Source organism: Triticum urartu, chromosome 2A, assembly GCF_056163025.1.
Source record: "Triticum urartu cultivar PI428250 chromosome 2A, HENAU_Tu73, whole genome shotgun sequence".
NCBI lineage: Eukaryota > Viridiplantae > Streptophyta > Magnoliopsida > Poales > Poaceae > Triticum > Triticum urartu.
The window spans coordinates 610,604,275-610,616,734 of NC_141874.1; positions in this window are offsets into that span (position 1 = coordinate 610,604,275).

Sequence of the window (12,460 nt, forward strand, 5' to 3'; positions counted from 1 at the left end):
TCCTACACCCATGACGGCTTGTCTGTACAGCCTGCAGGCAGCGGGGCCCACCAGTCAGCGAGACCTCGGGAGACGGCGGGAGAACCGCCAGTCGGACCCGTCGGGAGTCGGCCCGGGGAAGTCGGCCGAGCCCTCCCCCGGGGACCACGCGCCATTAATCAAGAAGAGATGGGGAGTGGCCACAGTGATCGCCCGCCAGGCGGCGGGGCTATTGCCACGACCCCCTGACCAAGCTTGCGTCATCAGGAGCACGTCTACAGTAATCAGCAACCGACAAGACCCGCCCGCGGCGGACGGAGCCTGTCAGCTCCGTACCAGACCAGTTGGCGGGCCCCACCAGTCGGCGGAGAAGTCGGAGGTCGGAGGCACTGACGGCTGGGCCCGCGCCCAGTCGAATTACCATTGTACCCCTGGGGGGTAGGCCTATATAAACCCCCCAGGGCACCCATGCAAAGGGTTGGATCCCAGTAGTTCTATACCATACCAGATAGGAGGAGAGAGCTGGCCTTGCCCTCTCCTACAACCAGACACAGCTCAAGGAGCAACCGTGTAAACACTTGACCATAGTGATCATGCGGAGACCCCGCAGAGCAGCAGTAGGGGTATTATCTTCTCAGAGAGCCCCGAATCTGGGTAAGATTCACCGGCGTGCATGTCTTCGCCTCATCCCGTTTCCAGGCACCAGCGACGTTCTACTCGCCCCCACCATGATAAGCCATCCGTTGGCATATGTCGCACCAAACCCCCGACATTTGGCGCCCACCATGGGGCCTGGTGCACCGCCGTCCGGAGATCTGTTCTGGACGGGAACCCTTTTCCTCCCTGGCGAGCGCAGCCAGCCAGGCACGCCAGGCGAAGTCTGCATCGACGCGCTGCGCGGTGTTGAGATCGCCTGCGCAGCCAGCTCCTTGGCCGAACTTGTCGGCAAGGTCCGCCTCTCCTACGAACCTGCGTCCGACGCAGGCACGGGTGGCCCCGAAAACCTCCTCACGGGCCTCCTCGATCAACTCCACGTTTCCGGCGAGCCTGCCGTAGACTTGGAGTCTGTAGGCTCCACCGACCCGATGTTGGTCGACTCCGACACCACGTCGATCGACGCGTTCCCCACGAACATGGTGGTCTACGACGAACCTCTCCCCCATGCAGAGAGCGATAGAAGCACCGTCACTGAGGTGCTAGTCATCACTCATGACGAGTTCCCTGGCGGAGGAGCGCTCGACTCACTCGGCGCGGCGCTGCAAGACCTGACCGTGCCCATTCCGGAAGATGCTGACGTGGAGACGTTAGAAGCGCGCCGCCTTCAGCTCGTTGAAGGTGCGAAGAAGCTGGCCAGCATGAGACGCTTGTCGGAAGCTTACCAGCGGGAGATCGATCGCGCCGTTGGCGGCTCGCCGGCCCCGGCAGGGCCCAGCCGCTTTGGCGCGGTCCAGCAGCGCGGCGTAGCCATCGCCAGCCTGTTTGGGGCTAGCCGCCCCGTGTACGCTACACTGGCGGAGAACATCCGAGCCGCCCAGGCAGCGGCGGATGAGCTGGACAATTTCGAGGGCGAAGAGCGCCGCCTCATGATGGAGCGAGTCCAGCGGCTCCTCGACGTGGCCGCCGCGCAGAACAAGGTCGGCTGCCGCACGGAGGCGCCGCAGCGGCCAAACGACGACCCGCACCGAGATCAAGGCGCGACATCTCGGATGCCGACTGGCGGTGCCCGAGGAAGAAAGGACAAGGAGTCGGCTGTCATCCACAGTCGGACTCGAATTACCATAGAGCGCGACCGAGACGGCCGCCCAAGAGCAGTGGAACGGCGGGACGACTGTCCGCCTCCCCCTCCCCGCAAGGAGAGGCAAGTCTCCCCGCCGCCTGTTGACCATCCGACTCTCGGTGACCGCCTTGGCCGCCGAGAGGGAGTTGGAGAGAATGACGCCCGCCCCCAGATCGACCGACTTCACCGGTCCCTGGCGCTGGAAGAAGAAGACGAGCTGTGTCCGCCTTGTTTCGGGCCCCGCATTCGGGACGAGCCCTTTCCTAGAGGGTTCACACTCCCAAGAGACACGCCCAAGTATACTGGCTCCGTGAAGCCAGAAGACTGGCTAGTCGACTACTCCACGGGTGTCAGCATAGCAAACGGCAACAAGCGCGTCGCCGTAAAGTACTTTCCGCTCATGCTCCAGGGCACAGCCCGGACATGGCTGAACAGCCTAAAGCCCCGCAGCATCAATAGCTGGGTTGACTTCACTGAAGCATTCGTCCGCAACTTCACCAGCACGTACAAGCGTCCTCCCAAGCCTCGTCAGCTCTCCTTGTGCGTGCAAGGTCCTGACGAGTCGACTCACGACTACCTCACGTGTTGGGCTGAGCTCCGGAACTCCTGCGAGGGCGTGCACGAGGTGCAGGCCATCGAGTACTTCACAGCCGGGTGCCGAGAAGGCACCCTCCTCAAGCATAAGCTCCTCTGCGACGAGCCAGAAACCCTCGATGAGCTGATGATCATAGCGGACAAGTATGCTACGGCCGACTCCTCCATGAAGACGGAAATTCAAATCAGCACGACTGGCAAAGTAGCTCCACAGGCTCCAAGAACTCTGGCGGCAGACGCCGGCCGGCGACAACAGCAGGGCAACAACAAGCGCAAGGCCCTGTAGCCGGCTTCCAGCAGCCGGCAGGTCACGACTGTTGAAGCCCAGCAGCCAGAAGAGCAGCCTCCGCCCAAGCGACAGAAAGGCGGCAAGCCGAACTAGTTGCTGGCCTTCTCCTACGAGCAGACCTTGGATGGACCTTGCAAGTTCCACAGCGGTGCGAAGCCGTCGAATCACACCACCCGGAAGTGCCACTGGCTCACCAGGATCGCCAAGGGAGACGGCCTCCTGCCACCCCCGCCTGCTGGGCAGCCGCCTCCGCCTCCGCCCCAGCAGCCGGTAGTCAGGCCAGTCGGCGTAGTACAAGACGAATACCCTGAAGAGCACGGAGCCTACGTGGTGTTCACCAGTGTGGCTGATGATCGACGCAGCAGGCGGCTGCAACGACAAGAGTTGAACGCAGTAGCCTCAGAGACGCCAGAGTTCATGCACTGGTCTAAGAGGCCCATTAGCTGGAGCAGGGCTGACCACCCAGAAGTGATGCCGAGTTCGGGCTCCTACGCCTTGGTCCTGGACGCCACCTTTGCCACGGACAAACGGGTCGCGCGTTTCTCGCGAGTTCTGATAGATGGGGGCAGAAGCATCAATATCCTGTACAAGGACACCATGGAGAAGTTAGGAATCAAGCAGAGACAGCTTCAGAACAGCCGGACTGTGTTCCACGGCATTGTTCCTGGGCTTTCCTGCTCACCAATCGGCAAGATCCTGATTGACGTCCTCTTTGGGGACAAATATCACTTCCGAAGAGAGTCTGTTTGGTTTGAGGTAGTGGACCTTGAGAGCCCATACCATGTGCTACTTGGTCGGCCTGCCTTGGCCAAGTTCATGGCGGTCCCCCACTACGCCTACCTCAAGATGAAGATGCCCAGTTCCAGGGGAATTCTGACTGTGGCCGGCGACTACTGGAAGTCATCCGCTTGCGCGGCAGAGAGCGGTCGGCTAGCCGAGTCCCTGGTGATTGCAGCCGAGAAGCGACTCCTTGAGCGAGTTGTGGCGATGGCCGGCAAGCAGCCGGAGATATCGCCCGACCCGAAGGAGTCGGAAGCCGAAGGTTCGTTCAAGACGGCCAAAGAGACAAAGAAGATACCCTTGGATCCGGAGCGCCCAGAGAGGTACGCCGTCGTAGGTGCAAACCTCGACGGCAAATAGGAAGGCGAGCTCGTCGATTTCCTCCGTGAGAATCGGGACATCTTCGCATGGTCTCCCAAGGACATGCCAGGTGTACCGACGGATTTCACCGAGCACAAGTTACACGTCCGATCTGATGCAAAGCCGGTCAGGCAGTCCCTGCACCGCTTATCAGAAGAGAAGAGAAGATTTGTCGGAGAAAAGATAGCCCGACTTCTAGCAGCCGGCTTCATTATGGAAGTTTTCTTCCCGGAGTGGCTGGCAAATCCGGTCCTGGTGCTAAAGAAGAACAAGCAATGGCGAATGTGTATTGACTACACGAGCCTCAACAAGGCCTGCCCCAAGGACCCATTTGCTCTACCAAGAATTGACCAGGTGATAGACTCCACGGCCGGATGCGAGTTGTTGAGCTTCTTGGATGCATACTCAGGATATCACCAGATCAAGCTGAATCTGGCTGACAGATTGAAGACCGCCTTCATCACGCCATTTGGAGCATTCTGCTACCTCACCATGATGTTCGGCTTAAGGAATGCCGGCGCCACCTTTCAGCGTTGCATGCAGAAGTGCCTCCTCAAGCAGCTCGGCAGGAACGCCCATGTTTACGTGGACGACGTGGTGGTGAAGACGGAAAAGCGAGGAACACTGCTGGAAGACCTCAAGGAGACCTTTGAGAACCTGCGCCGGTTCCAGATCAAGCTCAACCCCGAGAAGTGTGTCTTTGGAGTACCAGCCGGCCAGCTGCTAGGTTTCCTGGTCTCTGAACGCGGCATAGAATGCAACCCAGTAAAAATCAAGGCCATCGAGAGAATGGAGGTACCCAGCCGACTGCTGGATGTGCAGAAGTTCACCGGCTGCTTGGCATCCATCGGCCGATTCATCAGTCGGCTGGGCGAGAAAGCTCTCCCCTTATACCAACTCATGAAGAAGACCACTTTTTTTGAGTGGAACCATAAGGCGGACGAAGCTTTCCATCAGTTGAAGGAGATGCTGACTACTCCACCCGTCCTGGTGGCTCCGACTCCCAAGGAACCTATGCTCCTGTACATCGCCGCCACCAGCCGAGTAGTCAGCACAGTCATGGTAGTGGAGCGCAAGGAGGAAGGCAAGGCGCTACCTGTCCAGAGACCAGTATATTACCTGAGCGAGGTACTGTCGACCTCCAAGCAGAACTACCCCCACTACCAGAAGATGTGCTATGGCGTGCACTTTGCTGCCAAGAAATTGAAGCCTTACTTTCAAGAGCATCCAATCACAATGGTCTGCACGGCTCCACTTGCCGAGATCATCGGTAGCCGAGATGCTTCTGGTCGAGTGGCCAAGTGGGCCATAGAGCTGGCTCCTTACACCATCTACTACCATCCCCGCGCCGCTATCAAATCACAAGCACTGGCCGACTTCCTCGTCGACTGGGCCGAGACCGAGTACCTGCCTCCAGCGCCTGACTCCACCCATTGGCGGATGCATTTAGACGGCTCCAAGATGCGCACCGGCTTGGGAGTCGGCGTCGTCCTCACCTCTCCAAAAGGCGACAAGCTCAAATATGCACTACAAATCCATTTTGCCGCCTCCAACAACATTGCCGAGTATGAGGCGCTCATTCACGGGCTCCGGCTTGCCAAAGAACTTGGCATCTGCCGGATCTTGTGTTATGGCGACTCGGACTTAGTGGTCCAGCAGTCATCTGGCGACTGGGACGCGAAAGACGCAAACATGGCGAGCTACTGTTTCCTCGTGCAGCAACTCAGCGGGTATTTCGAAGGGTGCGAGTTCCTCCATGTGCCAAGAAACGACAACGACCAAGCAGACGCCTTGGCACGCATCGGCTCTACCCGCCAAGCAATACCGTCTGGCGTCGCCCTTCAACGCCTCCTCAAGCCGTCTGTCAAGCCTTCACCAGAATCAGACTCCATTTTTGTGCCGGCTCCTCCCGAAGACGGCGGATCCGACTCCAGAGCTCCGGCAATCGGAACGGGGACTTTGGCGGGCGACTCCAAAGCTGCCACAGTCGAGCCTGGCCCGGGGACTGCGGTGACGGACTCGAAGATTCCAGAACTCGGCCCAAGGACCACGCTAGTCGGCCTGGGGACTTCATCAGCCCAGCAAGCGGCTGTTGACTCCAGCCCGCCGCCTCCCAGCCCAGCCGCCCTCATCCAAGTCGCAGTTCTGGTAGTCGAAGAAATAGCAGCACCCTCATGGGCTCAGCCCATCCTCAAATTCCTACTGAACAAAGAACTACCAACTGATGAGACCTCAGCTCGGCAAGTACAACGCCGGGCGGCAGCCTATACCATAGTCAACAGAGAGCTGGTCAGGCGCAGCGTCACTGGTGTCTACCAGCGCTGCGTAGAGCCAGAGCAAGGCCAGGCGATTCTCAAAGACATCCATCAAGGCGAATGCGGCCACCATGCGGCTTCAAGAGCACTCGTCGCCAAAGCCTTTCGGCACGGTTTCTTCTGGCCGACTGCCTTGGAAGAGGCCAAGGAGTTGGTCCTAAAATGCAAAGGGTGGCAGAAGTTCAGCTCCAAGCCGCACCAGCCGGCTTCTACGCTCAAGACCATCCCCATTGCCTGGCCTTTCACAGTTTGGGGTCTAGACATGGTGGGACCATTCAAGACAGCACGAGTTGGTCTTACTCACCTACTTGTCACAGTGGACAAGTTCACCAAGTGGGTGGAAGTAAAGCCAATTAAGAAACTGAATGGTCCGACTGCCGTGACCTTCATCACCGATATCACAATTCGGTACGGCATACCACACAGCATCATCACCGACAACGGCACAAATTTTGCCAAAGGCGCCTTGGCCCGTTTCTGCGCAACACAGGGCATCCGTCTGGACCTAGCGTCCGTCGCCCACCCGCAGTCAAACGGCCAAGTGGAGCGAGCAAACGGCCTCATCCTGTCCGGCATCAAGCCTCGGCTGATCGAGCCTCTGGAGCGCTCGGCTGGCTGCTGGCTTGACGAGCTGCCAGCCGTCCTCTGGAGTCTGCGCACGACTCCAAACAAGTCAACCGGCTTCACGCCCTTCTTCCTCATCTACGGTGCCGAAGTCGTCATCCCAACGGACATAGAGTTCGACTCCCCATGAGTCACCATGTACACCGAGGAGGAAGCAGAAGAAGCACGACAAGACGGCGTCGATTTGCTGGAAGAGGGCCGGCTGTTGGCACTCAGCCGGTCCAGCATCTACCAGCAGAGCCTGCGCCAATACCACAACAGGAAGGTCAGGCCAAGATCTTTCCAAGAAGGCGACCTTGTGCTTCGGCTGATCCAGCGAACAGCTGGCTAGCACAAGCTGACGCCGCCTTGGGAAGGCCCTTTCATCATCAGCAAAGTACTAGGCAACGATTCCTACTACCCGATCGATGCTCAGAAGCCCCAGGCACGCAAGAGGGACGACTCCGGCAAGGAGACAGAGCGGCCATGGAATGCAAATCTTCTCCGAAGATTTTACAGTTGATGCAGTATGTACCACGCTACCTTTTGTATTAAAGTACCAAGACTTCGGGCCCCCCGAGACAAGCTCGGGGGCTGCCCTCTTTTGTCTGTATGACAAAAATTATGCCTACAAGTATGTTACCCTTTGTCATGCTGCTTGGCACCGGGCTCGACAAGTCGGCCCGAGGACTTGCTGCCTTGCACTATGAAATGCTTCCTGCAGTCGGACAAGTAGTGTGTAACACCTAAGCCGTCTTCTGTCAGAAGCCGCAACTCGCAGAGTGACTGTACGGCGGGCAGAGGTAAGGTAGAATGGGTGCTCGCACAAAAAATGGCTAAGGACTCAAAGCGTAAAACATAGCTCAAGACGGCTTCCAGCCTTTCTCGCAAACCGACTCTCGGACAGTCGGGTTGTCGTTTTCTATCCAACTTGCTCAAACAATCTTGAAATCGGCTAAGTACTTCCTTTCCCAAAGTAGCCTAGCACTTGATCCAGCAACAGTCCGCAGAGCGGCTGTCCGATTGGCAAGACAGGCAACTAAGAGAAAGCGGCAAAGGAAAACAGCCAAAAGAACAATGAGCAAGAAAAGATATATATATATATATATATAACATAGGCCCTTGGCCGAATTGTCGAGTAGAGGTTCAAAATACACCCCGCGGGTGGAATTGTGCGAATTAACAAGTTCTTCAAAAGACTACTGAAGCAGATAAAACAAAAGACACAGCGGCAGCTTAGGAGGCGGTAGACGGATTCGGGGGGTCGGAGGAGGCTCCAGCATCAGGCGTCGGGGCGGTCGGCCGGCTAGTCTCGGCTTGATCGCCTCCGGCAGCAGTCGGGTCGGTCGCACGCGGCTCGTTGCTGGAGGTGCGGTCGGGCTGAGGCTGGCCGTCTGCTCCATCTTCTGGTGCCTCTGCCTCGCCCTCATCCTCCGCCTCGCCCTCATCCTCCGCCTCGTCCTCCTCCTCGACGCTGGAGCCAATCACCTCCGCCGAGTCTTCGTCGTAGTCCGGGTTCATCCCAAACCACTCCGGCGGTACCTCCTCGCCGTCTTCAGACCGCTCGGGGACGAAGATGCTCGTGTTGGTGTACTCGGCGATCGCCGCAGCACGCTTGACGAGGGTGTCTTCCGCAGCCGCCAGCTCCGGCTAGGCCTCCGACCGAAGCGTGGCCAACCAGTCTAGATCCAGCCCCGAGTACCACGCCTTGACGAACTCCAAGGCTCGGCGCGCTCCAGCCCGGGCCGAAGAGCCCTTCCAGGCCTCGAGGCGACCAGCCGCGACCTCCAACCAGTTGGCCGTCAGGCTGGGGGTGCGCGGAGCCTGCATATCCGGCCAAAGGGCGGAAATCGCCTGGGCACCAACGCACTGAAGCCGGCGCAGCATCCGGTGAGCCGGCCGGAGGCGAGCCTCGATGCTCAAGATGTGCTCATCAAGAGTTCGGGGGGCATCAGCGGCGATCTCCGCGCCCTCCGCCCTCCGACTTTCACGATCGGCCTCGATGGCTTGGATAGCGGCCTGCGACTGCCCAGGGAAGAAGTCTGCAAAAGACACAAAGAAACGAAGAAGCAAGTCAAAAACCAGGAGTCGACACGATCTAAGTCGGCAGCTCGAAGAAAGAAAATAAAGAGACTCACCATCAACGATGTCTTCAATCTCGTGGAAGCCGGAGGATAGCAGCGCCTCCTTGTCAGACCAGGAGGAGCGCTCGCTCGCGAACTCGGCCAAGAGGGCGGTTTCCGTCTCCTCCGCTCCCTCTGCGACTTCGCAAGCAGCTCCTTCTGCTCTGCCAACTGAGTGGCCAGCAGATCGCGCTCTGTGGCAAGCCTGCTGCACTCCTCCCCTTTGGCGAGCAGGGCGGAGTTGGCTTCGCTCAGCTGCTGTTGAAGTGCAGCGTTGGCTCCTGAAGGAAAGGAAGAAAGACAACAGTCGTCAATAAAGTAGGTCGCCAGGGAGATCCGGCCCGACTGCTCTGCAGTCGGCCCGAATCTCGGGGACTACAGCCCGCGGGTGCGCTAGCGCGCCCCCGCAGAGAAAAAAAGAAAGAGAGGGGGGACTTACTTCGGCTCTCCGCCAACTCGGCGGTCCGCTTGCCCAGCTCTTCAACATTACGGTTGAAGGCAGTGACGCAGAGGTTGTGGTAATCCTGCAACAAGCATTTTAGACAAAGTTAGTACCCAGAAGTTCATCAATTGGAGTTCCGGGCCGCTTGCTCGGCAGCCGGCCCAAAACTCGGGGACTACACCCAGTGGGTGCGCTGGCGCGCCCCCACAGAGAGGAACAAGAAAAACAAAGGCCCAAAGAAAAAACATACCCGGACGGCTGCCCGCGACGCTAGGAACGCCTTGGTGCAACTCTGGAGGGCGTCGCCCTCAGCGCGGAGCTTCGCCTGGACGTCCAGGAGCGCCCGGTTCAGCAGCCCTGTGCCGCCTCCTCGCACCCACCCAACAGGTGTGGCGCTCGTCGCTTCGGCGTCTGGAGCCGCCGAGCTGGCGGTGCCGGCTTCCAGGGGGCAGGGTGCCGAAGTCGCCTTCTCCAGACGACGGCGCGCTAACGAGCCGATCTGGAGGAGTAGCCTCGCCACGGCCTCGTCTTCGGTCGGCGGCACCGGAGGGTCCGCTGGCTGCTCGCCTTGCACGCCTTCAGACGGCGGCGGAGGCGGCGGCGGAACGTTCGCGCCCGGAGTAGAGGGCTCGCCGCCTTCCCTCTCCTCGATGAGGTTCTTCCCGCCGGCTTCTCCAGTCTGCCCCGTGAACTCCGGGGGCGGCGGCGTAGAGTTCAGCGGGGTAACAAGTAAGGCCGACTGGCGGCGTGCGGCTTCCTCAGCCTGCTGCTTCGCCGCCGCGGCGGCTTCGACCTCCGCTAGTTTTTTCTTAGCGGAGGCCTCTGCCCTGTCGGCCTCCGCCTTCTCCAAGCGGAGGGCTTCTTCTTCGTTGCGCTTCTCCTGCGCATTCCGTTCTGTCGCCTCCCGGAGGTCGGCAGCGGGGTCTATCCACCGAGTGGTGGCGGGCGTCTCTGCTGACCCCATGACGGAGGCGGCGGCGACCCGCTCAAGAGAGAGGGGAGCCCTGAAGAAAGAGGGGCGAGCAGAGACTCAGACAAAACACGAAGAAAGAATAAACTTTGAAGACAGAATACTTACGTACGCAGAGACCAACGGCGGCTTCTTCACTTCCTTACGGAAGCGGATGGCCTTCGTGGCTGCCTCGTCCCGCCGGGTCGCCGCAGCTGAGCCCTTGGGCTTCTTCGGGCGACTGCCGAACAAAGTCGGCACAGCCCGGCGCTTCTTCCCGCCGCCTGGAGCGCCCGACGCGGCAGAAGAGCCCGCGCCCGGCTGGCTGGCTCCTGGCCGATGGCGAGGGGCGACTCCTCCCTCGGCGTCATCTTCAGGCCAGTCGGCGAAGGTAGCCGAGGGCCTGAAGTCGCCTGTCGTCCCTCCTCCTCCCTCGGCGTCGTCTTCCAGGGCCGCCGCCCCCAGATCGGGGTCGTCAACGTCGCTCTCCGCCTGGTCGGCGACGAACTCACGGGCCGGCCCCAAGGTGCCGGCTGGTGGGTGAAGAAGGGGATTCTAACCAAAGCCGACTGATCAGAACAAAACTCGGCAAGAAGAAGACAATCTAAAGACAGAAAAGAAAGGCGACTCACCACGGGCGGGGGGTTGGCGTGGGAGTATGGCTCCTTGCCGAATCGCCAGTCCTCCAGGAGCCTGCTGTCCGAGAGGTAGTTCACCATGAAGGCCACCTCTCCGTGAGGCATGTCCTTGGTGCACATCCGACTCAGGTCGCGGTGCCCGCTCATCTGGCATATCATGTGAGGGCGGCCTTGGAGTGGGAGGACCCGGCGTGAGACGAAGGCGGCCAGGAGGTCCGGACCAGTCAGACCCTCCGACTGCGTCAGCATTCGGAGTCGCGTGATGGCGCCGACTCCAGCAGGCGTCAGCGACTTGGCCCGGAACGACCAGTTGGGCAGTCTCCCGGCCGACGGGCCGGCTTCGAAAGCCGGCAGATTGACCCAGTCGCCCCTCGTGGCGACGTTCCTGGCGTAGAAGTAGCATCCATGCCACATCTTCACCGACTTTATCAGCGAGATGGAGGGGAAGGGGTTGTCGGCTCCTGACCTTCGCACGGCGATGAAGGCGCCGCATTGAGCCGGCACGCCCGCAGCCTGGGTGCCAAGCTTGGAGAAGAAGAACTCCCCCCAGAGCTCGAGGGTGGGGAGGACTCCGAGGAAGCCCTCGCACAGAGCCACGAAGGCGGACAACAGCACCACTGTGTTGGGGGTGAGGTGGTGCGGCTTGAGGCCGTAGAACTCCATGAACGACCGGAAAAAGCTGCTCGCCGGCAGCCCCAGCCCGCGCAGGCAGTGCGAGTGGAAGATGACCCGCTCGCCCTCCTGCGGGGCAGGGGAAATCTCCCCCGCCGGCGCAAGACGCACATGCACGCGATCTTCGTCGGGAAGCCGACAGGTCCGGTGGAGGAACTCGATATGGTCTTCGTGGACTTCGGAGCCGTCCCAGGTGCCGGAGCGCACTGGGGGAGGCGCGGCAGCGGAGGAAGAACTCATCGCGAGCTGTCACCGCAGCGTTCGCCGGAGCCTGGGCGTGCGACGGAGCGAAGAAGAGAAGAGGAAGCAGGAGAGCGAGGAGCTGCGAGGAGGAAGAAAGCAAGGGGTAGTGGGAAGGAGGGGCGCGCGTGCCCCCCTCTTCCCCTACTTATAGCCCCGTGGGCTGTGAAGCTGAGGGGGCGGACATAGGGATTTACTGCGCCCGCAACCCCACGACCCCCATGATCCACGTAAACTTACTGGGCACAGTAACTTCATGGGAATCCCAACCGTCCACCGGGGCCGCAGCGGATCCGCTCGGGCGCCGAGGCGCGGTAGTGGCGGGCCCCGCCTACGGGCCTGTCCCGTCGCACGCGTGGGCTGGCAGGACGGCCTGGCCACGTGCCCTTGCGTGACAGGCCAAGAACGGGCTGCGGCCTGGAAGCTTAGCTAGCACGCCACTTGAAATCCCGCCGCAACGTTCGAACTACTGAGCAAGTCAGAATTGAGTGAGTCCGAGTTGGGCGAGTCCGACTCCTTCTAGTCAGCCCGGCAGAAGTCAATCAAGACCATGTGTTGAGCACCCAGAAAAGAGAAACTGCCGAGGCTTCTCGGCCAATCGTCCGCGGCGCCTCACCAGCTTCGGGGACTACTGTCGGAGTAATGGGCCACGGGTAGGCCAACCCGAGCCCCATAACCTTTCAAGACATCGGGGTAGGC